This window comes from Vollenhovia emeryi, unplaced genomic scaffold, assembly GCF_000949405.1.
Source record: "Vollenhovia emeryi isolate VEMERY1.0 unplaced genomic scaffold, V.emery_V1.0 DF939130.1, whole genome shotgun sequence".
NCBI classification, from domain to species: domain Eukaryota; kingdom Metazoa; phylum Arthropoda; class Insecta; order Hymenoptera; family Formicidae; genus Vollenhovia; species Vollenhovia emeryi.
This window is the reverse complement of record NW_011967236.1, coordinates 885,880-912,296: the sequence shown is the minus strand read 5'-3', so window position 1 is coordinate 912,296 and position 26,417 is coordinate 885,880. Positions and strand designations below refer to the sequence as shown.

At 43.7% G+C, this 26,417-nt stretch overlaps 1 protein-coding gene across 4 annotated transcripts in view; it reads right to left on the bottom strand.

Moving 5' to 3' along the window:
- The window catches only part of LOC105568299 (RNA-binding protein Musashi homolog Rbp6), a 675,186-nt gene that overhangs the window by 433,674 nt on the left and 215,095 nt on the right, over positions 1 to 26,417 (bottom strand). The window contains exon 2 of one of the 4 annotated variants that reach the window (XM_012023850.1): positions 18,567 to 18,571. The exons of the other annotated variants lie outside the window; for them this stretch is intronic. The gene's annotated coding sequence lies outside the window, so the exon portion shown is untranslated. The remainder of the gene's footprint in view (positions 1 to 18,566; positions 18,572 to 26,417) is intronic. 4 annotated transcript variants of the gene reach the window in all.

The following is a 26,417-nucleotide window of genomic DNA, read 5'->3' as shown; positions in this document are numbered from 1 at the left end:
ATATTGTTTCGATAACTTTAATTTCTCTAATATCCTTCGGAGAGATTTGTCTCCCAAGAGCAACGTAACAGCCTATATATTATCTAAGTTCACAGTTTAAGGAAGAACAATGTTTCGTTAGGAAAACTTAAGAAACCAAAGTTAGTCAATCAAAATTTCTGCAATAATAGCACGACTTTTGTTCCGTGAAATATTACGACCTAAAAAGCCCCCGATGCTAGGGGTTACATCGAGCTTGTAACAATCTTTCTTAAATAAGCTTGATTAACGTTATCCTTATTTTTAAAAATAAACTACTCTAGATAACGTTACGCTCTTCCTTCTTAGTTAAATGTTCCCAGCCATTACTATCTTTTCTTCCTCGCTTGGTTAAACAAGATTTAGTGATTATTATTCTGTTTCCTTGCCTCTTATTAATCACGCCGAAAATTATGGATCGGCGAAAGCGCCGCGCGCGTATCAGAGCCACGCGGGGAGGAATCGTCGGAATGGAGTTGTCGCGTTGCTGCGGGAAATAGCGTGGAATTTATACGACCATTACCGTCGCGCCGCGGGTTAACACGGACGGTCGTATCGGCAGCGAAGCGCCACGATGCGCTGCGCTGCGCCAAGCTCTGCTAAATAAATGGACAATATCATCCTCGTCGTAAAAATAATTGCCCGCCGCTCGTGGTGGCGCGCGGCCGATTATTGCCGACCACGGCAATTAGCTGCCGCGGCTTGATGCGCTTTATTGCCGCTTGCTGCGAATTTTTATCGCGAGTTTCGTTGTTGGTTCCCCTTTGTAGAGATTGCAGTCTGATTGCGGCAGAGAGGATTTTTGGACCGAGAAAAATAAGGTCTCGAGAGGACACCGAGATGAGTCGGTGCTGCAACATCAAATTGAAGAGCCGTGAAGGTAAAGAGAGTCGAGAGGCGCGATAAATAACAACCTTACCCGTTAGGACCAACATTTTACACAATTATGAATGTAAACGCCTCACTAAGTCAACAAATATGTAAAAATTGAAAGATTCGCCGATGCTATTAAATTCCCCGCGAGACATTTGCCGAGGGCCCAAAATGAATTTAGAGAGTTCCCCGTTGCGTGACACTGAGAAATGGCATTTTGTCCGAAGAGATAAAATTTTGAACTGTAATACAACATATCTTGATTATCCGCCCGGTGCTTGAAACAAAATTATGTCTACGGCCAATTGTGAAAGGCCAGCCAAAGTCTCGGGATGTGTCACACGAGATTATACGGCGCGGAGGAAATAATGACGCAGATATTGCGGAGAGGATATGGTAGGAGGAGGCGGAGGTCGGTCGGCGGGGTACGGAGAAATATAATGGGTTAAGTTTCGCCGTCGTGCTCCGGCGAATTTCCGGGTCGAGCTCGCGAACGCGTGGCACTTTCAAGGGACTACCTGGAGCTCTTCTTAGGTAACCAAGTTAAGCTGTTAATTTCCACGTACATGGTTCACGGTCGGCTTGAATTTCTTGCCTAGCCCCGGGGTAACCCGGAAAAAGTCCTTCGCGCTCTTTTGTCCGGACTTCGAATCGCTTGCACGGATTAAACTAGGGACATAATATTACGACGTCATATAAGCTTTGTCACATCATATTAACTCTTTATGGACCATCGGGACTTTCGAGTTTCCCCGCTGAGTTTCATTCCTCCTCTAATTTACGTTTCCTTCTTTTGTGGAATCCCACAGCTAATAGCAATTGATTGTGGAAACATTTAAGTGACGCAACGATTCCTTCCTCATCGAGGAAAACGTTATGTTGTACGATTTTTTTTTATGGCATTTAAAGATTTCGGAAGTCTCGAAAGCGGACGCGCGTTTGATCTTTTATCTAATGCAAGATTTATACAATTAATGTGAAAGAAACCAAAGTTTGCTAATAAATCTAGGGAAGAAACGCTACTTATGGAATCTTTAACATATGAGTTTAGAGTGCATGGTTACATTGTTGCAATTTAACGTAACATCCATGCGTAAACTTAACTTTGAATCATCGTGCCACCGAATTCATAGCGCGCATATCGTGGGTACACACCGAGACACAAAAGTTTCGCTGCAACACTACTGTTGCGCGGTTTTGCACGAATGTGACTTGACTTCCCCGTTCGCCCCGGTCTGCATTAATTTTATTACAACAATACGCGAACGGTACATTTCCCGAATCGCAGATATCGGGAATGAAGAACGTCATGAGAGAAGAAAAGCGATCAGTACGAACACAGCGTTGACAACGCCTGAGCAGGAATCGGACGCAAAACAGGTTCCCGCTCTCGTTCTCCGCCAGAGGAAGGCGCGCGTGCTCGCGCTCTGTATGCTCGTTTTTTTTCCTTCACACCCGTGTTCGGTTCCTCCTCATCGGCATCATCGCGCGCCGCAAGCCGGTCGTGTCAGCGCAGCGGGCGGCTGTTATGAGCGTAGTTATGGCCAATATTTGTCACGTCTTATCGCCGACGCGCATCTTAAGCGTGGAGAATTAAACGCGTAATCGCGCAGTTATTATCTCGTTAAAGTCAAACGCGAGTCTGAGCCGAGGGAAGATCCCTCTTTCATCGCTTCCTCCTCCACCGCGGCTTCCTGCTTAATAAATGATTCTACGTTTCGGGATTTGTCTCGTGGTTAGTTTCGCTCAAATCTCGCGGGGAGGCAAGCGTCTTACTAGAATTTTGGAAGCTGCTGAAGAGAAATCAGTCCCTTATTAGTAGAAAACGATCGTTTGCGCAACCGTCCAAACTTTCCGCTCCTGCCATTACGCGGGGACGAAATACGGCGTCGCGAGCAGGCATTACGACGCCATTTCCCACTCTCCCGAGAAGCACGACGAGTGGGATCCGCTCTAACATCCCAAATACTCCGCTCTCTTCTTCGGGGTAGACAACGTGATCCGGTAGCGGCGGTAACGGTAATTGGAAGGCAGAAAAACGGAGAGAATTAATTTGTCGTGCGCGGTGGTTGACGGAGAGTGCGGGAAACGAGGGACACGAGGTGGGGAAGCCCCGGGGTGGAGCCCCGGGGAGACCCCGAGAGGTGCCCAAGAGTTGCCGTCGGGCTCTCCCATTGATTATGAGGCAAGGCGGGCGCCGTTAATGGCCGACGGCGACATTTATCGCGTCAATGGACGCCGCGCGTCCATTCCCACGTGACGACCTCCGTCATCTGCTATAAATACGCGTTCTGGTCCCCTCCTCTTTAAACGGCGTCACGAAACGTTTTCAGAAACCGCCTCTTCCGACCAGCCACCACCGCGCATCCATTAAAGACTTTGATATCTTCGCGCTCCTCGAGGCAAATCGCTGTTTAAACGATTAACGCGGCTCGCTTTGCGATTTCTTTCATTGTTCCCACTACGTAGGTTGTTGGCCGCTCCTTTCGCAACGTCATAGATCGAATTATCTCGGAGATTTGAAGAAATAATTATATATCTTACACGCTAATGAAAGTATGCGTTACAAATAGATTCTTCCTTTATAAAGTCAACGTCTTTAATTAGAAAAGATGTACTTTCTGTTAACTATAATATAATATAAATTTTTCAGCGGACTTAAAATCAAAATCGCTTTACGAATTTCAATATGACGTAATTAAATGGCAAATTAAAATAAGATTAACAGAGTTAACTCTCACATTGCGATTTTATCACGTACGCTTGTACCGTGCTTGCAATATATGACGAATTTCGTCTCAGCGCGATCAAACAGTCGCGAGAAAGATTTTAACGCCACTCGATCGACTAACTTGCATATATTTAAAATCGATTGAAGTAAATTAGGAAAACAAGCCGCTTCGGCCCCCGTGTACCTTCCTAATCTAATTAAAATCTGTACCGCAGAAGTACAGCTACAAGCAACATGCTCTTTCCACCTAATTTCTGCAGATTCCTTCCCGCGCGCTGCTCCGCGCTGTAGTCATGTCGCGAGAGATTCGTTCGCAGCTGCCGTCAGAATTTTTCTAGCCAGGTCTTATACCCGAAGCGGGCCATGCGTTACGACGCCGCAGTAATTAAAAGTGCTCCCCTCGTCCCCCGCCCCGTCCTCCGCCCACGCCAACCCGGGTGGATAGTACGCGCCGACGGTTTTTAATTGAAAAAATTTCACGGCAAACTTTCTCGTCAACTGCGACTCGCGGTGCTCTCAATGCTTTCGCGACGGTCTCGATTAAAAGATCATATTCCGTCTCTGAACAGCTGCACGCGAGTCTAACGGATATTACATAACCAACAGTTATTTGTATTCGACAAAAATGTGACGAGTACAATAAATTACCGGAAGGAAAAATTACATTGCTCGCGTTACATTGTTTTATCGCGCGTGCTCGTGGCCACCGATTCCATTATCCGATTTTACCTGCCATTTCTTATTTTATACGCTGTGCTTATTTTATACTTATATTTCATTATTACTAGTATGTCAGTCTCGCTATTTCAAATGTTTCGTTTTAAATTTGCACCGTATCATTTTAAGACGCTGATTCCGACCGCGTCTGAGAATATACGCGAAAGATGCAATAATGAAATATATACGATTCTAATATGGAATCGTACGTTTCATATTTGAAATTGAATTTACGATACATATATTTGCTATCTATATGATTGTTTAATGATGTCCTAAAAACTGAGTTATATTTAAACATGAAAAGCAAATCTATTTCTTAACCAAGAAAACTAGCTATATCTTTAGAAATTCTATGTAGCTTAATGGCTCCTTCTCTTAGAGGAGTTAAAAATGAGGTAAACCGGATGGAAGGCTGAATCAAGCCGAGTGATTTCACTTAAAAAGACGGTAATTGACGGTAACGCGAGACACATTAAACTTAACCACACGACGCGGGGAGTATCGATTGCACAGTGTCGTTCGTATTCCGGTTTCTCTCATACAACTCGGCATACCCGGTGACTCGTATTTCAAGGCAGAAACGAACCGCGGCGTTCCGCGCGAAGAGCGCGATAAAATCGGCCGTAACGACGGGACTCATTTCCCTCCGTATCAATCCCGTGGACGAACAACGAGAGCGCGGCGACGCAGGAGCTCGCAAAACACCGGCTCGACAATCGACATCGACATGGTTTTAATGCCCGGCAGAGCTTGCCGCAGAGCGAGCGATAACGCATCAAGATTTTCGCTCAGGACTTTCGGCGACAAAGTCCCACGATAACATAAAGTTTGTCGAAAATAAATAAATAAAAGGCAAAAGAACCGAAGTAGGATGTAAGTGTTAAAAGTTAATTTAATTCGCATTAAATTTGTCGATTTTTATATCTACAAGTTAAGCTTCAAATGTGCGGATGTGTCTAATATCCTCCTAAACCTATAGATTTCAAATATCTTTTTCTGAATTCTTCAAATTTCGATATTTCCAAAGTTCTCAACTGATGATTTTTCATGTTTCTAAAGCTTTACAATTTTAAATATTTATATATTTAGAAAAGAAATCAGAGATAATACAATTGATAACGCATATGCATTATACAACAGTTGTAAAATAATTTTTTATAACAAGATAAAGCTTTGTGACATCAATTCTGTCGCGCATTACAAAATGTGCCTACTTTTAATTTACTCACATATGTTTTAAAGCCAACTTGCCCTTCGAATACGGTGTCAATATTAAAATTGTAACTTCATTTAGTTAGCTTCATTTTAGTTAAGACTAAAGAATAACGAGCAGTGACTCAAACTACAATGCAACAATACCGAAATCAAATGCGAATTCTATTCGTGCGATCGGTAAAATGAATGCTATTTTTCACAGGCAGCTCGATCTTCGAAGCCACCGTCGAAATGGCGCATCGTGTTTTACGAAGATAAGACTTTAAGGTCTTAATCCTCGTCGAGATGAAAGCGTAGTAGAGACGAGCGACGTTCCAATAATCTAGAGCGTTACTCCCGACGATTACGACGCGCGGATTAGCGACCGAAAGAGACCGGCATGACGGCGAATCGGGGTTGGGGGGGGGGGGGGAACGTAGCGAAATTACAAGATCAAGTCCGACGTGACGTAGTCGTAACATTTTATCGCTGTTCTGCGACTACATATTTCAACGAACGTACGGAACGGACTTTGTTTGCCCACTGAAATCGCAAAAAGTTCGCGAAAGCCGAACTATGTAGATTTCTCTAAAATTTTCAAACGTCCATACTTTCACCCCTCGTGCAATTTTCTAACTATCTCTCTATAGCGAAGTAAATAATTCCCAATTTCCGCTCACATAAATTTCCAACGTTTTAATTATCTTTTTGCAAAAGCATTCATCCCGTAGAACGTATCGTTTTCCTATCAGACGTGGATTGATTTTTTGGATTAGTTAAAAAAAAAGAATACACACTAACGTTAATGCGATGTTGCATTAAACCATAGGGGATTAGAGTCGCGCGTTTAATTTTTCGAGAACACTGCGCGAGTAATTGACGCGTTTTCGTAATGATCCGAATTCGCTCGTTAAATAAATTATCACCAAAACGTCGAACAAACGCCATTTGTCATGACGCGATTATGTCACACCACAGATCATATGATCGCAAAAAGTATATTGAATTAATGTTGCCGCGCCGAGAGGATCATCCCTCCGAATATTATCCCTTCTATCTCTCGCGGGAATGATTCGGCCTTCGGGAAGATCGGCAGTTGCAAAACGATATCATCGCGCGTCAATACGATTACCTATGTGAGCCCACAAAGTTTCGAGCTCGCGACGACTTTGGTAAAAAATTGGACGTAATAAAGACTTGAGGTATAAAAAGTAAGTTTGAGAGGGGAGCAAAAAAATAGATATATGGGGACGCCATAAAGCGACTAAACAGATAACGTTACCTTCGTTTTACGATATTTCGACGCAACTTGTAGCGTTTTACAATAAAATTCAATATTAACGCGCGGCTTCGTAAAATGCGACCATTAAGTCGCGCACGGCGCTTTGAAATTGCGCATTTTTGTCAGCATTTACTGTTGATCTCACTATATTTATACTTTTCAACCCATGTCATTTGAATAACGGAAGTAAAACCTGATACGATATGTGGCGAGCAATTCGAGAGCATTCGCAAATACACCGGTGATATAGATCTTTTACGACAAAAATGTTAAACGTGGGAGGGAAATCGTACAGTTACAGTTTCATTTCCTGAATCACGAATCCCTCTTTCAAACGCGCTCAGGTCGGAGCGCGGTAGCAGGGCTGGGGGGGAAAAAAACCTCTGCTCTACTCTTCCCCTACTTCCACGCATAAACTTCGAAAACTGTAATTTGTGAATTTTGTTCGTGTCAGCCGACAAATGTCGGACTTGCCATGCCGGGGATTGAAATATTTATGCCGCGTAGAGTGCCCGGTTAAATGTACGTTCGCAAATACTGCTTGATTTACGACGGTAGTAGACTATATCAGCTTGTTAGCCGTTTGACTGCGGACGAACACGATCGCGCACCTCGCTTGTCCCACTGAAACTATGACGAGCACGATCGCGCTCTTCAGTTTATTAAAAATGTGACAAACGTATTATCGCCGCTTGATCACTCAATTACTATAAAACGCGTGTGTCGCCCGCTGGTGATACATTGCCAGGCCGCAGTTTACTGAAGATGCGTTGTGCACGGCACCAAAAATGCAGGACCTATAAGAGGATCAAATCTAATTTGTAAGAGACACAAAAGAGGCTGGCACGAGTGTGTATCGTAGATTAAGGCCAGTATTCATAGTCAGATCTTATATTCAAGGCTGTCTCAAATTTAGTTGATTATCTTTAGATACTCCGTAGCCAATGAAATGTTCCGTACAGCATCTTTAGATAAATTCAAGACGGTCTTGAACATAAGATCCGACTATAAATACCGGCCTAAATTGATTAATCAAAATGCTAATTGTCAAAAATAATACGTCCATCAGTTGAAACAAATTGTTGCATTTCTCGTGTCTGAAGTTAGAATTTATATTCCTTACTTACTACAGTCGTTGAGCAACTTTGATGTTATTTTTAGGAAAAGCAATAAATTGTAAATATGTATACGCAATATCCTCATAAAACAAAATGAACACTGTCAAAATTTTACTTATATCTCGCGGTTTAATATTCTCGATTAGAGGCTATTTTTAGAGGCGAGATTGCCGCGCACGTCAACGCGAGACATTTCATTGCACTTTTCGTTCCAGCTATTTCCAGGTTGCGCGCGACCTCGCGTTTCACATTCGGCGAAACGCCATGCCCAAATTCGTTGTATAAATATTTAATTCCCGCGGGATTTTCGCGGGTAAAATCGATACGCGCAAACCAGAAGAGCCCCGATACGCGTTTCCCCACATCGTTGAAAAATCTACGCGACTCTCTCGTTAGGCAAATACTTGAGCTGAGTTGAAAATCGAAGTGATACACGTCGTGTGAATTGTCACCGAATAGCCCAAGGTATAACGATAAGACAAAATTAACTAGACCGTGCAAACCAAGCAAGGAATCGTAAGAGTAAGAAACGTAAACGAGCAATTATTTTGGTCTTAACAATATATAATTTTACGGATACTTCTCTCTCGCAGATCAATGGCGTTACACATACAATACGAACGTAAATATCATCACGAGGTAAAATTGATTAAAAAGTGTATAATAAAAGGAAAGATTAGTTGTTGTAACAAAAAGTTGCACTGCAATTTTACCGTGTACCGTAATAGTAACAATTACATCGTCGTATCGTTTACACACATTTGCCAGTGATATAAATGGCGCGTTCTAATATTTACACTAAATCGTTACCTCTTGTATCGTCGTAAGAAGATTACAAGGCCGTTTATGATTTCGATCGTCAAATTACATCGCTAATCGACACGAGCTTAATCCGAACGATTCATGCTACTCCGATTTCCGAGCGACGGTTCGATTGTTACGAGGCTGCGTACGAAATTCACTCGGCGAATCAGGCTTTCGAGAGCCGAATCGCAGAGAGTCTGCACAGCTCGCGGCGGTAACGACCGCCACCGTCGAAATAGAACGGAACGAGAGGATAGAAAGGGAGGGGGGCGAGCGAGGAGGGTGAAAAAAGCCGAGAGGGTTAGCGCAGAACGAGACGAGAGCATGAAAGCCAGCGGTTTCGCAAGGGGCGGAGGGGGGGGCAGGCGGGGGTTGAAGGAGAAGGGCGGGAAAGGGGGGGCCGGGTTCGAGTGGATGCGGATATTGCAGTCGGCCAGGTTCGATTTTGCCTTAACGGCGAGAGTGGATATCGAATGATCCACCATAGTCCGGGCACCTTTCGAGCCCCTTTCCAGCCCTCCCGTGCCCTCCCCCGCGAGTCTAGGACTAATCTGCAAAGGAGGGGGCTAAGCCCAAGCTGTCAGAAGGGGGCGAAGAAGAGACTCCGTGAAAGCGGAGGACGGGTTGGGGGTGGAGGGTCGAATTAAGCCCCCGGACGCCGCGCCGGGTCTCTCCGTCGGTAACCTAACTCAACGGGGGCTAGTATGCGTGCCGGGGTCCGGGAGGCTGCTAGCCTAACTCCACTTAAATTAAAGCAATCTATCCTGCGAAACTCTCGCGCTAAGCCGACAGGTTAAGCGAGAGCGACCGCGCTCTCTTGGCCGCTCGCGCGCGCACGCGCTTTCCTTTACTTTCCAGGTGAACACGTTGTCGACTGAGCGCCAAGGATTTGGTCATGTGAGAGCCATCCCTTTGCATCCTCTCCTTATCCCCCCCCCTCCCCGCACATTTATCCGGCCATGAACATTCTGCGCGGGGATACCTACCATTGGTACAGTAAATGATCGCGTTATTTAGCATTCTAGGTTCTTAAGCCAATTGCTCGCGTGCTAACCAATTTAGTGTTAGCGCTAATACGTATGCATACTGAGGAGAACGGGAAGGAAAAATTACTCTTTGTATCTTATATCGTAATTATTTTTCATTGATACACCGAGGACAATATCCGATGAAAAATGTCATCGGTTTTTCGACCCAAAATTTCATGGAATGCGTACATGATTTAATCGGAAAAATTAACCATATCGGAAACACTGTTTAACTGGTTTATCCAATGGAAACTTTTCTGAGCGTTGCATTAATATTTCTGTAATATTATCCATCATAGATGTGTATTTATAATATAAAGATATCTATGATTAATACAACAGATAATATATTTGAACTAATAAACTGTTGTTATTCGGTATTCATTCGAGATTTTAGCATCCTGAATAAAACACAAGTACCATGATATTCACGGAATTAAACAGACGCGGTTTACGCGGCGATTGTACGCTTATCACCGCGCGTTCCACCGCCGTAATAACTTTTACAGGGGCCGAAACGACAGACGCTGCCTCGCCACTTCCCTTTCGTCCTGATTTTCCTTCGCCACCGCCGGAACGCGTTACACGCTCGTTTCCCGGCGGCTAGTTTGGCGATCAAAGCGCGAGCGGAGCACGTACCGTCGTTTAATCCGCTCTTCTGGTTGCTCCGGTTATTATCCGTGCATGAACGCCCCGCTTCGACACAGATCCGCGTTGCGTAAGTCACGGAATCGTGCGCGCGGAAACGTTTAAAGCTTATCCGGCTAATCCGTCGGCCGACGGAGAAGCGCGACGCGGATTGACGACGCGCTGTCAACAGCAGTGCGATGTTTTTTTTTTCACGACAATCGCCGTATCTTGCTTTGTAAGACGCGACGATTTCGCGATGCCTCAACCAGAAATATGGAAAACTTCTAAGGGCCAGTTTCACAAACGTCGGTTAACAGCTAACCGAAGGTTAAATTTATTCTCTGTCTGTTCTTACAAACAAAATGGAAAAAGTAGGAAGTTGACTGAACTCTGGTTAGCAGTTAACTGGGGTTCAGTCAACTTCCTATCTTTTTCCACCTTATTATTTAAGAAGAAGCAGAGAATCAATTAACCTTCGGTTAGCAGTTAACCGACGTTTGTGAAACTGAACCTAAGTGGATTCTATATTCAAGGATCATCATGATTGCAGGGAAAATGTTACGACCCTTGGTTTTGGTTATAAATTCTTAATCGCGAAGGAAAAGAAATTGAAACTCCGACGATAATACTGACATTACTTCAAATTCCTGTACCTTATTTAATCGTAAAATTCTTTTAAAACGTATAAGAATTGTTTAGGGTACACGAGGAGCATTTTTTTTAATTTACCATGAAAATTGTGTAATCGTAAGACAATATGGCATTTTGAAGAACCTTATATGAATACTGAGAAAAATTTCCATCGGATAAACCAACTAATTAAATAGTATTTCCGATGGTTAATTTTTGCGATTAAGTTTTCCGAGTAAATTACGGATATATACGATAAAATTTACCTGATGAAATGCAGTTACCGGTGAAATTTGATTGAAAAACCGATCATAGTTTTCAACTGATGTACAATTTAATCGGATATACCTGTTTGTTATTATGTAATAGGATTATTCGATTATATTTAACCGGACTTTTTTCTCAGTGAGAGTTTGTTAAAAATTTTACCGTTTATTTTACCAGTAATTATACTTACAAGTATACACTTTACCAGTAAAACTAGTAAAAGGTATGATAAAATTTAAAAAAACTCATAAAGTTCTTCAAAATGCCACATTGTTCCACGACTGCACGATTTTCAGGGTGAATTTTAAGGGAAAAAAATTTTCTCCGTATGTTTTAAAAAAGAAGCACGCTTCTATTAATCGTATTAAAATTTAAAAAGTAGCAAACCAATTACACAAAGGTTCTAAACGAAAAGGTATAACAAGAACTCCCATAAATATCGATTCGCAACAATTAATATAAAACTAAGCATGGCCTGCAGCTGTTCTATATTTGCGCGGATTTTAAATGCTCTAATAAAAATTTAATTTTTTTATTTATGTGAATATCTCTCTCCCTCTTTCATATGCATGCGCGCGATGTTAATTAGGAAAATTATATCATCAGTGCATCGTAAAACGTAACAGCGTGCATAAGGATTTTGTAACGGCGGTCCGCGTATGCCGCTGTAAAGCATAACAGTTTTTCATAATTACAGCATAAAAAATAATTTGCGACGTAACGAGTCACATAACCGTAACACGCGGGAACGAGACAGCCCCCGCGGACGTGTTTTACATGCTTATACGTACCGCCACTTCGTAATTGGACACATGCTGTAATAAAGTGTCACGAGACAAAACATCGATTACATTTCGGGTCCGAGTAGCGGCGAGTTTTTTCTTGCGTCGTTGCATCGTAAAAGGGAGCATCGCGGAACTTGGATAGCCAGATATGTGTTCGTTCAGCGAAAATGTAACAAAGGTTACCGCAGCTCACGATCCGCAAACATAATTTTTTATCGGCAGTAAATTGCCGTTTCAAAAATTTGAAGCTGTCGAAATATGAGAATCTCATTACCCGAGTCAAAGTTTACACCTACTTAGCTGATCTATACACCTACATAGACCAGCAATAACCTACTTTGATGACACTGTATTTTTTTACTCCTCCCTTGAATTTTTGTTCTAAAAATTTACTTTAGCTCCTACTTAAAAGGACCTACTTTAAATTGGCTAAATTGGCAAAAGTAGAAATTTCTGACACTATCAGTCTTAAAGTAGGAGTAAATTTTGTACTTGCAGTTCGATTTCTTTCACTGTCTTAGGTTCTACTGTATAATAGAATTAAGTTCAACATAGGGTCAAAATTTTGACTCGGGTATTTTGCATAGCAGCGTGTCGTTTTCGCGAAAAAGATTTATTCCAATCCCGAAGCGCGTCCACCTTGCGCGAATATTTCCGAACGTGTTTTGGTTCATCGGCGATAATCCCGGGGCATCATCGGGATGGAAATCGAGCGGATGGAAATCGTGAGCGAAATTTGCAAATCGAGTCAATGGCGGTTGCGTCGTGCCGGGCTAATTCGCGGCGCGCGCGAACGGACGAGCGCGACATCAAGGCGCGATTAAATCGCGGGCGAATGCCGATCTGAAATTACACCCGTCGCGCCGGCATTACCGGATCGCGTCGCCTCGGATTACGGTTGCGTTTCTGTCTTACTTGTCTTACCCGCGACAAGAATGTAATACAGGGAACAGGACACCGGGACATTGGAGGGTGGCACGCGGACACGGAGGAACGCGGCCGTCGCGAACGCGCGTTCCTTCCCTCGAGTCCCACGACGATGCCTGGACGCACAACGTGAGAACGTTAATGTTCGAGAAAAGAAGTCGCTTTTCATTCATCGCACTCAAAGTGTTTGTACCCTTTCTCGCCGCGCATTAAGACTTATCGCGACAGGTCGACGCGATATTTCCAAGTTTTCAGATCCGCCAAACCTATGGACTTTTCAAATTTCGCAAAATTGTGTAGAAAATTGTATGAGATTTGACAAATAATCTGTCGAAGATATAGCTTTTGCAAATCTTGTTGCTAAAAATTGCAAAATGTATGTTCGCATACTGTGAGAATTCTCTTAATATTTATCCTCATAATATTGTAATCGTGGGGCAACACGGCATTTCCAAGAATTTTATGAATTTTTAAATTTTACCACACATTTCACTAGTAATTATACTTAGTATACACTTTACTAGTAAAATGTATGTTAAACTTTTAAAAAACTCTCATCAAGTTTTTCAAAACGCCACGTTGTCCCACGACTACACGAGTTTCCGGGTATAAATTTTGAGAGAAATTTCTCGCCGTGTAAGAAAACCTGCTTTGTTAATCAATTGTGCAGTTACAGCTGCAATTACAATTTAAGCTACGAAATAAGCTCCCTCTCGAACGTGTCGTCAGGTACAGATAGATGCAACAATTATCTTCTTTTTCAATCGAAACGCAGACGCGGAACGTTGCAATCGCGAAATTAAACGCATATGCATTTTGCATTCTATGGAGCGGCTAATTCCTAATGGAAACAAGAGTATCACCTAGGAGCTAAAAGCCGGAGGAGCTTTAGGGCAATCAATCATGCAAATTGCGATCGCGGCAAAATCTCTGGGACGCCGTTCACGATTCCATATGGTAATGCCGCTAATGCAACGATCGCGTATCAACGGACATATGGGGTGTCCCTGAAGTCTCACGTTTCCTGTCCGTAAATTATTACGAAATGCTCTGAAGAATATAGTAATAATTACTTTCTTAAATCGAGCTACGTCTCATATTAACATTGTATTTATCACGTGTACCGTTACAGGTATATTCATTAAAAAACAAGCGTAATCTAGAGTGGCTCGAGCGAATTATCTCTTAATTATTGGGTACAGATAATTTCTTCCCGCAATTAATAATACCGAGATCGCCTACTTTGGAAGCCAAAAATATTTCGTAGAGGAAAGTCCCCTATTAGGAGATAGAATCCTAATATGGGATAGCGGGGTTTCTGTTAAATTAATAGGCATCATCAGTTGATTCCATCATGAATTTATTGCCCTTGGAGCGAAATCTGTTTAGTGGAAAATTGATTGTTAGATTGCGCAATCGTTGCGAAAAAAAGATTTGTGATTGAATTTGGGCGTTGAAAACCTGCTATCTCATAATAGAGGGCTTTCCTCTATATCAGATATTCCTGTGGACTTTTCTATTTTACAAATGCAATCGCAACTGTTTTGCAAATACAATAAACGTGTGAAGAGAATGATTTGAAGTTTTGTTTTCGAGGAAAGCGTTGCGCAAAATACGCTGTGTAAAAAGAGAAGTTACACGTTACACTGTATAGATACTTTATCGACTCATCGGCCACAGTAATAATTGATAAGGTTCATTATCGAGATGGCATCGATTTGTTGCAAATGCAATACACGGCCGTTAATTAAATATTACACGAAATAACGAAATGAACAATTTTCTGCCTCACTCTCTGCCTCGTTCTCCTCTGTGATTTCTGTGATTCACTGCTTTAACTGTATACGTAATAACGAGAGATCGGAAGCAAATTATTTCTTGTAAAATTTCATTGTGTCATCATTTTCTACCTCCGACTTGGCTGTCAGAAACTAATTCCATTATTATCTTTTATGCGCTTGCATAACTTTCCTTTATTTATCTTTTAATGTTTCTTTCATACATACCCAAATGAAAATTTCCTCAAACATATTGTTCTTTAGTTTACTAATCAATTTACTAAGTGATTTGGATGTCGAACGGTACTGTCGGACAATTCTAAAGTATTCCGTGTATCGACGTGCGTAAAAAGCTTTCATTCTAAGATATGGAAAAATTAGCAATTCTAATATTCCCTTTCCCCTTCTCATATCTTCTTGTCGCTCTTCCTTCCTACCGTCCTACCTCCCCCTTTTTTTCATAACCAGGTCGAAGGTGATAACTCGCGATTTTAATCGAGAGTGCCACCCAAGTTTAACGCGATTTTACGCAGCGCGATCAAACGGTCGAGCCGTTTATTATTTCATCGGAGACCTCAGCGTACCGTGCGATTATCGTGCGTTTTAATATCACGTTTTAATATTAAGCCCTTTTTGAAAGGCTACTCAAAGGGCCGCGGAGCGAGGCGAGAGGCGTCATAAGCCGGGATTGTCGACGTGGCACGTATATCCACTCGCGCCCCTCGTCGCCGTCGGCGAAATGCGTTGAATCGACGGCACAGGGCGAGATCCAATCGAATTAATTATCGTCCGTTGTTAATTACCGCGGACCGACCGATAAAACGCGGCCGTCCGTAATCCCGCGATTCGCGGGGAAAAAAAAGGCGGAGAGACGGGCGAAACGCGGGCGCGGAAAAAGCCGGCCGGTTTTTCGAGGGAGGAGAGAAACGCACCCGCGTGTATTTCGAGCCCGAAAATGCAGCGAAACAATGAATTTCAATTATCGCCGTCGCGAGATGCCGTCGCGGAACTGTTTGAATCGTTAATCGCGGAAACGTGCCGGCGCGATGAGACTGGTGGCGCGGGAACGCGGAAAGGGGAGCGCTTCTGAATGAATTGTTGCGCGACTACGCGATGATAGCCCCGTCTCGCTGGATAAATATTTTCGTTCATTTATTTGACGGAACTAGATAGACTCCTCTCTTTCGGAATACTAATGATCGTACAATTGTGCCACGCGCATGTGTACGTATTCGTGTCCTGCACTCTCAGAAAGGATTTCTGTTACCGAGGCAAAACATATTCTTGGCGCATTTATAACAACCTCGTTTTTTAGTATAAAAATAAGACAATATAAAAATAAAATCAATAATTCTTATTCTTCTCTATCGAATTAAAAAAGATTGACTTACTATATTGAGGCAAGAGTAATTTACATAAATGTGAGTTTATATAATATATTCTTGCGTTTAGAATAAATTTTCCCGCCATCTTACAACGCACCAAGTTGGCACCGCGATACTCGACAAAAGACGATACATACTATCAGTTTATTCTAGATTAAAAAATGTTTCATTTAAGATTAAAATATTCCTTTCTTTATAATAAATATGATTGGCGCTATATCGGTACATTTTATAATACATTGAAGTGTAATGGCATTGGATCCGGAAATTTTTTCTGTGGGTGTGCAATTGTGCCCGCGAGAGGCAGTTACGGTGACACGAGTTTTCCCTGCACTTTTTTTTAACAATAACAAAGATGATAGGTGTCGAGTGAGCCAAGCGACGATAAGCGAAAATGAAATACGGTATACTCGCATTTCACATATCGTTCCACGTAAGATCCTAGTAAGACATATGTTAAAAATACAACCTTCCGTTTTCTTTAATTCGCTTACTTCAAAAGCGAAAGAACGCTTCCCATGTATATCGCGCACTCTTGCCCGATCGCCCATCGATTGGAGGGAGAGAAAGAGGTTTTTTTTTCTACATTATATTTTATTCCACGCTCTACTTCGTAGAACTACACCGCGACCGACTTTGTTCTCTCAAACATAGCAACCGACAGGGAATTAGAAACTTCCGGGTCCTTCTTATCCGGATTTCGTACCCTCAGGATTAAAGCGGCGAAATCGATGGGCTGACGTCATACCACCGTGGAAATGCCGTTCAAAGCTCTGAACTACTTTCTTTTTTACAACGGGGTATAAATAAAAAATTATCGTTAACTTTCACTCTTTCGCTCCATCAACGTGTGTCGCTAAAAAAAAAGATCTTGCAGCTGCAGCAACAATTTTCCAGGTACGAAAAAATAACTGAGATATATAAATAGCCAATGCTGCGAAATCGCATGTGTTTGGCATTTAATCGATTTAAATAACAGACTTTCTGTCTGAACTGTTAGCGAATGTTAGGAAGAAACTCTTTCTGTGACGCCCATCCATTGTAACGTTTCATTGTGGTACATGAACAGTTAATAAAACAGGAAACTTGTAGTCAACCCAACTGACGTATTCCTTTATTTAAAACAACGTTTCGACCCCATTCTCGGGTCTTTATCAAGTGATACTACATCAAGTGATACTGGGACCCAAAAATAAGGTTGAAACGTTGTATGAAATAAACGAAGGAATATGCCAGTTGAGTTGACTGCAAGTTTCCCGTTTTAATTTTTAATCGTGGTGACTATAAGTAACTTCTTTCTTCGTCGATAAACAGTTATATTCCTTACAAATAGTGTTCTAGCTACGGTACCGAAATTCATTTTTATCCAATGTGAATGATTAATATTTAGTCATGGAGCCTAAACCTTCCAGAAGGTATTGCTAGATTGTTGCTATAAATTTTGTAGGCTACAAAACAACTCTCTTGGCAAAATAGCGATAAAGTTTCGTCGCGACACTTAGAAATCCACCCTGCGTTAGTAAGACACTTTTTTAAGCGATGAGTATTCTTATTCTCACCGTTTTGCTCCTAATTTTTCTCGTATCTTTTTCACACTATCATTCGCACAAACGTATATAATTGTACACATGTAAATGTATGCGAGAATTCAAATGCATTGAGCCTCCATCGCCAAGTTCGGAGCTGAGCCTAAATAACAATGCGATTCAGTCATCTTGGCGGGACTGTTTAAATTCCTTTTACACATAATGCACAAAAGGCCAGAGAGCGAGAGGCCTTAATTGGCCTCGATTTGCTTATCAGTATCGTAACTTTAATCTCTCGCAAATTCCTTCTCGGGGCTTTTAAATCCGAAGAGCGCATTCTACCGCCATCTACGTGCCACCGTAGAGAACTGTAATCCGCCCGGACGACACGCAAACACTTTGGTGTACAAACATTTTGCAAAGGAATTGTTCTTCGCACGGCGTACGCCCGTGAGACTCGTCGAGCGTCGCGTCGCGAAACCGGAGTTTAGACCGAAGTTACGTCAAAATGTATCGGGCGGCGCGTCGAGAGTCCCCGTCTCTCTATGATTTGCTTTGGCGATCATCCATCTTGGCGGTCATCGCGCACAGATGCCCGGCACATTGAAATGCAAGATCGAAACTTGTTAGACCTGACTGCCCTCGGATGCAGTTTTCGATAACAATTATATTAATGCCGGCGGGAATTGAAGGAACGGCGACGTGTCGAGGGTCTTTAACGCCATTCGTCCGCCGGACGATTGAACGACTCGCATGTTTTATCTCCGATGAAACTACTTTCGCGTTCTAAATACCAGGATTTATGGGTTCTTTACTTACTATACTTTCGCCGGCGAGGCTTACGTAATCGTCGTAAGGGATCAGTAATACCTTACCTGAAACAGAAAGCGAAGGAAGCTCGTGTTACACTTACAGTTACAATAATAACCGCGAGTTTCTCCTTTCGTGCTCATCGCTAATGTTAAATTATTGAAGACGTTGCAATTTCATTGAATTATTACTATTTATTACGAGTTTTAATCAAGTATAATGAATTTGTATTAAGTTTGTTGGCGTCTGTACAGAAGAAGTGACATTTAAGGCCCGAACACGCGAGAAAGCTTAAGCAGCAAGACTCAAGAATTTCAACCAGTCGGAATTTTCGGCATTGCTCGAGTTTCAAAATGGCTGCTTACGTTCTCGACAGCCATTGGTCACTTCGCTCAAGTCTTTTTCGCGTGTTCGGGCCTTTACGGATGAACGTGAGAAGTACATGCGCTCGAGAATGGATTGTATCAATTAGTGATGCAACGATAGATTATTAAGAGAGCTCTGCGGCCGAGAGACGTTACAATCAATTAGTAATCATTAAAACTCATAAAGTCGAGGCGTACACGTTCTGTCTATTAACGACTATTAATATTGCCGGCTCTCATAGCCGGATTTATACACTCGATTATCGATGCGAATACCGTTTGCATTTAAAGTACGGAGGATCGAAAAGGAAGCGACTGTTTACTCATAAATCTACTGCTCCATCAACATGGAATAATAGGCTTCTGAGGAAAGAAGCGAATTGCGTTTGCAGTTGAAATAACAGAAAATGACGGGAGATTATTGTTTACTCAGGAGATGGGCTGGTCTATCATCAATCAAAATGAAACGGTAGACTTCTAAGCGAAGCAATTATTGCACGGTATGCCTTTCGAGCGATTTCGCGTGCGGGGTATTTCAAAAATTATTCGCCAAGAAACGTTTAATTGCATTCGAATAAAGATTCCCGGTCGTCTCGTGTCACGCACGATCGTTCGTATCGAGGCGCCCAAAGTGCCCCAAGAAGTCTCGCGCGAGGGTCAACGCGAAGGGTTACGGAACACCAGGCGCAATCCTAGCGCGGAGTAAAAATCAATCGGCGCATCGAGGAGTTAATTAACCACTCCACTGAATACCAAGAGCGTCGAAGCGGCGCGTCCTCGCCGCGCGCGCCGTCCCGTTCCCGTTCTCTCCGTAATTTGCGCGCATCGAAATAATCTCGAGACAAGAACGATCGGCGTGACGGCGCCCGTCGTAAATCACCGGTCGATCCGATCGCGGCGAGCGCCGCGGCGTCATCCGTCTCTGACAAAGTGCGAACCCGCCGAGGGATCTTCCGCCGCCCCGGCAACTTCCGGCGGTCGTTATTTACGGGGCTAGATTGGCGGGACTTGGGGAGCTCGAGTTCCAGCGCGAGAGGCGTGAGGTCGGGATCGCAAATTGATCTCGGAGCTCGGGAGGCGGCGGAGGTGGCGGCGGCGGCGGCGGCGGCGGCGGCGACGGAGGCGTCGCCTTTTATCGCCCGCCGATGCACTTCCTCGCGCCGCGTCCCGGCGACGAAAGTAATTTTCTTAGACCGCTATCGCGCGCTCCACGTCTTCCCGCGACGGGTCGCTTAAAAAATGCATCTCCGAGAAATCGATGTGTTATCGGGAGAAATGTTACGTGCATGCAATTTGTGAAATAGCACTCCGAGTGATGTATGGCATTCGCGTAGCTCTTGGATTCCGGATCAAGCGCCCGCGAGCCTGCCTATTTTACATTAAAACGGGACCGAGACCGACGAGAGACGTTGAAGCACTTTATGCCCGATATTAAAAATCCGGCGAGATATCACGCCACTGTTTGGTCCACGAAAGAATTTAATTGACAGCGCCGTTACACCCAGAAAAGAGTTTGTTCAATTTGTTAAATTATCTACAAAAGACAATCAAAAAATGATAGATCGGAGGTTTCCACAAATAAGCAAATTCATAAGAAATTTCATTGTCCGGGGAAAATTTTCGAGAAGAATAAAAACTTGGTCGAACGTCGCGGCGATATGCGTATACCTCGATGAGAAAGCACTTGCGTTTTTATTTGAAGCAACGAGCGACACAACTAAAATGAAACGTTAAGGCGATTATTAATCGCGGAAAGAGTGGAGCACGACGGCACGATTTAGGTGGCGGTTCGAGCTCGAGGATGAGCCGGTGCCATAGGTCAGGTATGAATTCTTGATGCCGGGAGCCTGGGTACGACCGCAGACACCGGGGATCCCACTGCGCCGGCAACCACCGGTGCCTTCCTCTGACAATCCCGCGGTATGTTAACGTCACTGCGTACGGGAGTTAAGGTGAAATTCTACGGTTCGCTCCCGACGATTATTTCAGACGAATCGTCCGATGCGACCTCATCGAGCGAGCGCGATCATCTATCATCATCAGCAGTAGACCGCTAGAAGCTGTCCAATAAGTTATCGGCAATTTCTTCGCCGCGGACTGACCCACTTTTTCCCCGGCGTTGTAGCCGTACGATAACATTTGTTATCGTTTTCGAGCTGCCATTTCAGGAATAATCATTTTCTGTTTCAACTCGTGATATAAAATGCGCGACATTGTCGACCGGCGAGAAGTGTCCGGGGTGGAGCGCGCGGGTGAAATTGTTCCCGTGAAGATTATTAATTACGCAAATTAGCTCTCCCCCGCGTTATAGGCGCGGTGGATTATCGTCTAAATTTGACCGCGCGAATTCACCTCCGCCGATTCACGTCGCATAATTAGTTCCAAGCGGTTCTCCGAAACACGCACAAATCCCTGTCGCCGTCTGTACCGAACTGAATCTTTGATAAAGAAAACCGACGGCGATGTTCAACGATGTCCTCGTGGCGTGGGTGGAATATTCGGAGAAACCGCGACATACACCGCTTTAGTCACATACACATTGATTGCGTAATGTCCAACGCAAAGGCCAGGTAATTAACAGATACCGCTAATTGAATCGAGCTGCGCAATATACAACCAAATGTCGTTTCCAGAAATGTTGTGTAGGAATTTAGATTTTGGAACGCGTTCCCTTAACGTTCGTGCTCAGCTCTGGCCGATCTATGTTGTTGGAACGTAATATAATTATAATTCAAAAAAACCATTCACATAATTGGACAACGAAAAATACAATCTGTCGCAATAAGTAAAACTAGCGAGAATAGCAGAAATCGTAATAAGATAACGTATTTTAACTGTTAATTAAATCCATAAGAATGAATGATACTTGCTCTCGACGCATGCGATTATCCGGATCGGAGTCGCGTAACGACAGTTAATAATCGATTATCATTTTCGGGTGCAAATGGAGAGGCGCCCTGCATCGTGCATCAGTGAGTGGACGCGTTCTGGCGGTTCGCCGAAATTCGGAGAATCGCGGTCGAGAAATCGGCGGCGGCGATCACGTTGCTAGAACCCGAATTATCCCTGGGACCGGAAGATCAGTTCCCAATAATCCACGGCACGCGCATTTACATCCGGGAACGAGGCAATAAATACGGCGTTTACACGGCGGTCCACCTGCACGGCACGGACGCGGCCCGGTCGTTCTACGCGCAGCGATGGGAAGGGGCCGGGATAAATTCCTGGCCACCGGCCAGTATTTCGGGTTTCCGAAGCCGTTTCGTCCGATACAAATGGACGCCACCGACAACCCGGGGAACTGCGAAACTACGAAACTACGGTACTAAATGGACCTGCTGCCGCCGACGCCGCCGTCGCCGCCGCTGCCGTCGCCAGTGGCGGGATGCGAAAGAACGCGAACACGTGGCCGAAGGGGTGACGATTAATGAACTCGTCCTACCGTTACACGGGATCGTGCCAGGTTTATCGTTTGTGCTGTTATTGGCAGATACCGGGGGAATGGTGGTTGCGTTAACGTTACGACATCAACGGTCCTTCCGTCATAAGCAGTTAAAGACCTCGAGCTACTTCGGCTACTTTGGGTCTCGAAGTTGCACCCGGAAAAAAAAGTTCCTTTCAAATCAAACGAATTTATTTTCAATTTTGACCTTGCTAGACTTTTATTTCATTTCGTAGAAATCATTTCTTTACCTCAACCAAAATCTTATTCGATTGAGATTGGAATCTGGCACTGAGTGCACACTAAGACTCGTTTACAGCTGATTCTTGTATTCAAGGATCGTCTTAAATATCTCTTGAAATACTTAGCCAGTAAAACGATCTGTGTAGCAAGTTACATGTAAAAATTTTGACTATAAACTGGCACGTGCCACTCAGTGCGCGCTTTTAATTATACTTATTATTAACGAAGAAGCTAATATGCGGCGTAATAAAATACGAATCAAGTCTCTTTGAAATGCAAAAGCGTTAGCAATTATTCGGTTTAAAAAAAAAAGGTCCAAAGAAGCAACGACAGTGAGACAGAAGAGGGGGAATGGAAAGCCGGACGGATATGGAGTCCATAAGCCTAACGAGGCGGTAGTTTCGAAGGTACGTCCAGACCAAACGAAAGAGGAAACTAACATGACGAACAATTTGAGAGATTACAAAGGCCCGTCCTGATTTCCAATCGATCGAATCTGCCCGTCCGAGCCCCCCTCCCCCTCGATTCCGGTGGGCCCAATTTCCACCTCGCTTTCTCTCGGGGGTCGAGTCCGCCGCGCGGCTCACGTTTTGCATTCTGTATTTTGCATTTTGCCACGCGCGCTCACCTCGCGCACGTCGTCGCGCAAATTTAGCGTAAATAATTCGAGCATTTGCGTTCTGCTGCCTCTCCGTCGAGGACGGTGCAGAACCGTCCTTCGCATCGCCGTGTTTCACAGACACACGTGGACAGGCGCGCGTGTTTGTCCGTGTATTTGACGAATGTGTGCGTAGGTGCAATTTGGGATGTGTATGTGTGTGTGTGTATTTGTGTACGCGTGTGTATGTGCGACCGGTACGTGCCTCGCATCGATACGAGCGAATGCATATAGACCTTTTCATACCTGCGAATGAAACGAGAATTCTCTTTCCCCTTTGATCCAAGGTTTGAGCATCAAAAAGGGGACCCACGTGACTTTTCCACATTTGAGGCTAAACGCGGCTGACCGGCATGCGTTTCCCGACTATCGACCACGTTTGACATTACTTATATGTATATTTGCGCTATTTGTGTGCAAAGTCCTTTTTTTTCTATGTAATTCCGTGTATCTTCGGGTGAATAAAATTGAAGCTTTCGCCCGTAAATATACGGCGAAATAATGAACGTTGTAGCGTTTACGTCACTCATTATGTCGCAAGCTACCTACGTCATTGCTCAGGAGATAAACGGGAAATCGGTCACCATGTGACATTCGCATTATTCGAACGGCCACTACGGGAATATCGACGCTATTAGTTTAGCATTTGACAAACTGGCAAGTGGATATGAGCCAACTTTGACATTTAAAAAGTTCACAGCATTTCGCGTATAAATGTCGAAACAAAATATAAAATCTTGTAAGCCGGATGTCTATTAGTCCGTTATCCAATATCTAAAAAATTGGTCTACGTCTCGGTTTTCGAGAGCTGTCGAAAAGAATTAATTTTTTATATTTTGGCTGTGCACGCAAAACTAGATTCCCCATTTAATCCGGTTTATGTGTGAAGTTGGCAGCCCATCTTCAGAAACCGAAAGTTCTATCAACAGTTCCGAGAGTATCGGCGAAGGGCGGCGGGCGATCCAGGAACAAAATCCAGGCATAGAGATAAATGGCCTTTTCACGAAAAATTAAGATCGTTACCTTTGAGAAATCACGCGGCGGGCGAACCGTTGTCTTGAAAAACCTCTCGTAGGAGCTACCTCGTTAGGGAAAGCTCTTCCTTCACCAAAGCTGAACTTTCCAGACCCAAGAGCGTCGCCATTTTTACATTCGACGAAAGAATTAAGAAATTGTAGCTCTTGTCTACACGCGACGAGTCGAGGGACTATTATTTAAAAGACCGCTGCCGATTTGCCGCGCGCGGAGAATTAAAATCTCAGCTTGGAAAATAGGGAATCCTTTCGCGGAGGATAAGATCGTTATCCCCGAAGAGTTTCCGCGCGACAAGTGAATCACCGTCCCGAGAACAACTCTAGCTGCGGCGGAACCGCTCCGTGGGTATTCCCGTTAAGTAAATATGCACATCGAAGCAGACAATCCGGCTATTGCCGGGAGAATACGCGAATATTTCGTCAACATGGCTGCCGGCAAGTCTCTCTCGCGCGATTTCCATCTGGCACAGATGAGAGAACGACGGCAGGCACGAGCGGCGGGGCGCGCCGGAGGTAAAGGGGGGGTGAGATAAGAAGGGGGATGGAGGACACGTTTTCCAGCATCCGACGTAGCGCGCGTCTCGCCGAAGTGAGACGTCTTAGCCGTTGACGGCGGATGGTCGTCAGCGTGGAAAACGCGAGCGAGACCTGTGGGAAGGAAGAGGTTTGGGGAAGCGCGAGAGTCGAGGGTGGAGGGTGACGAAGAATTCCAACGAAGGAAGCGGGACGTAAAGCGGCGAAGACAAGGGTGGAGGAGCACAGGCCCCGCGAGAAGGCGTCGTCTTATTTGGACGCTGATTTGAAGCGAACGCTCGAGAATTTGACATTTCCGCCAACTTTCCGAGGCTTACATAACCCTCGCGCGCGTCTTCTCCCTTTTCTTCCTCTCTCTCTCTCTCTCCCCCTGCCCGAGAAACGCGGCTCCTTCCTCGCGTATTCACGAACGAGAAATAACGCGAGAATCTCCAAATATCAAGGCAAAGTTTGATATCGGAGCAGCTGTTTTGTAGGCGATATTTATAGATATTACGAATCCGTCTCCGTGCATCACATTTAGCACTAAATGTAGTTATCTAATTTTCAATTTTACTCGTTTAATGTGATAGAAATTATCATAGCTAATGGTAACGACTTAATTGATAACATTTGAGACTACAATAGTTTTAATCTCTTTAAAGAGAGATTCTTTTTAAATTATGTACTTACAGTGCAAAATTGCGAGAAATAATTCCTATGTTCTGTTAAACTTGTAGCAAAAGTAACAAATTTAATGCAACCAACGTATTATTGGACAACACATTTATAACAAATATTTATGAATTTTATAAGCCTTTAAATAAATCACTATAATATTTGAGCGTGTCTATTGCAGATAGTAATAAAATTAAAATAAGTTGAATTGCAACAGACTCGCGAGCGCCCTAGAGGCTATAAACACTTTTGCAGGCACACAAATATCATTTCAATTGTTGCCGGAGATGCAATAAATCTAATTTGACTTTACCTTATAAAGTTGATATTGAGATTGGGAGCGTTTCTTACCTTCGAACGATCGTTTGTGGTTCGCCAAATCATTACTCAATAATATTAATTAATTGACCAAATCTTAAATATTAGATTGCTCTCACTGTAAATCATACTATAAATACTTTTTACTAAAATATATAAACTAAGTAAGAACAATTATTAATTTATTCGGAGATAAACGATTGTTCTTCAAGCATCACAATCTGACTTGGAAACGTATCTATGCAGAAATGATGCGGAACATTGATGTGTCTTTCCGGAGACACGGCGCATGGACGAGAGCAAGATACATCCCCTTCAGGCAACAAGAAAAGGGCGACAGCCAGGCATCGACAAGGGGATGGAAAGCGTGCTCTGGCAAAACAATCAATTATCCGGGAAACTTTTGAAAGCGATGGGATCGGGGCGGCTTTTTCTATAGTCAAAAGCCGATTCCCGCGATCAGTTTCGGAAGAGGGACGCCTAAAAAGGCTGGCGGGAGAGTGCGACGAAGACGAGACGAAAGAAGAGAGAGAGAGAAAGAGTGATAAGGAAGGGAGGAAGGGAGGCAGGGAGAGGAAGAGTAAACAAGTGAGAGAAGAGAGCGCAAGATATCGGCTACTTTAACCCAAGTCTTGGAAAGTTCTTCGTACGAACAAGTAG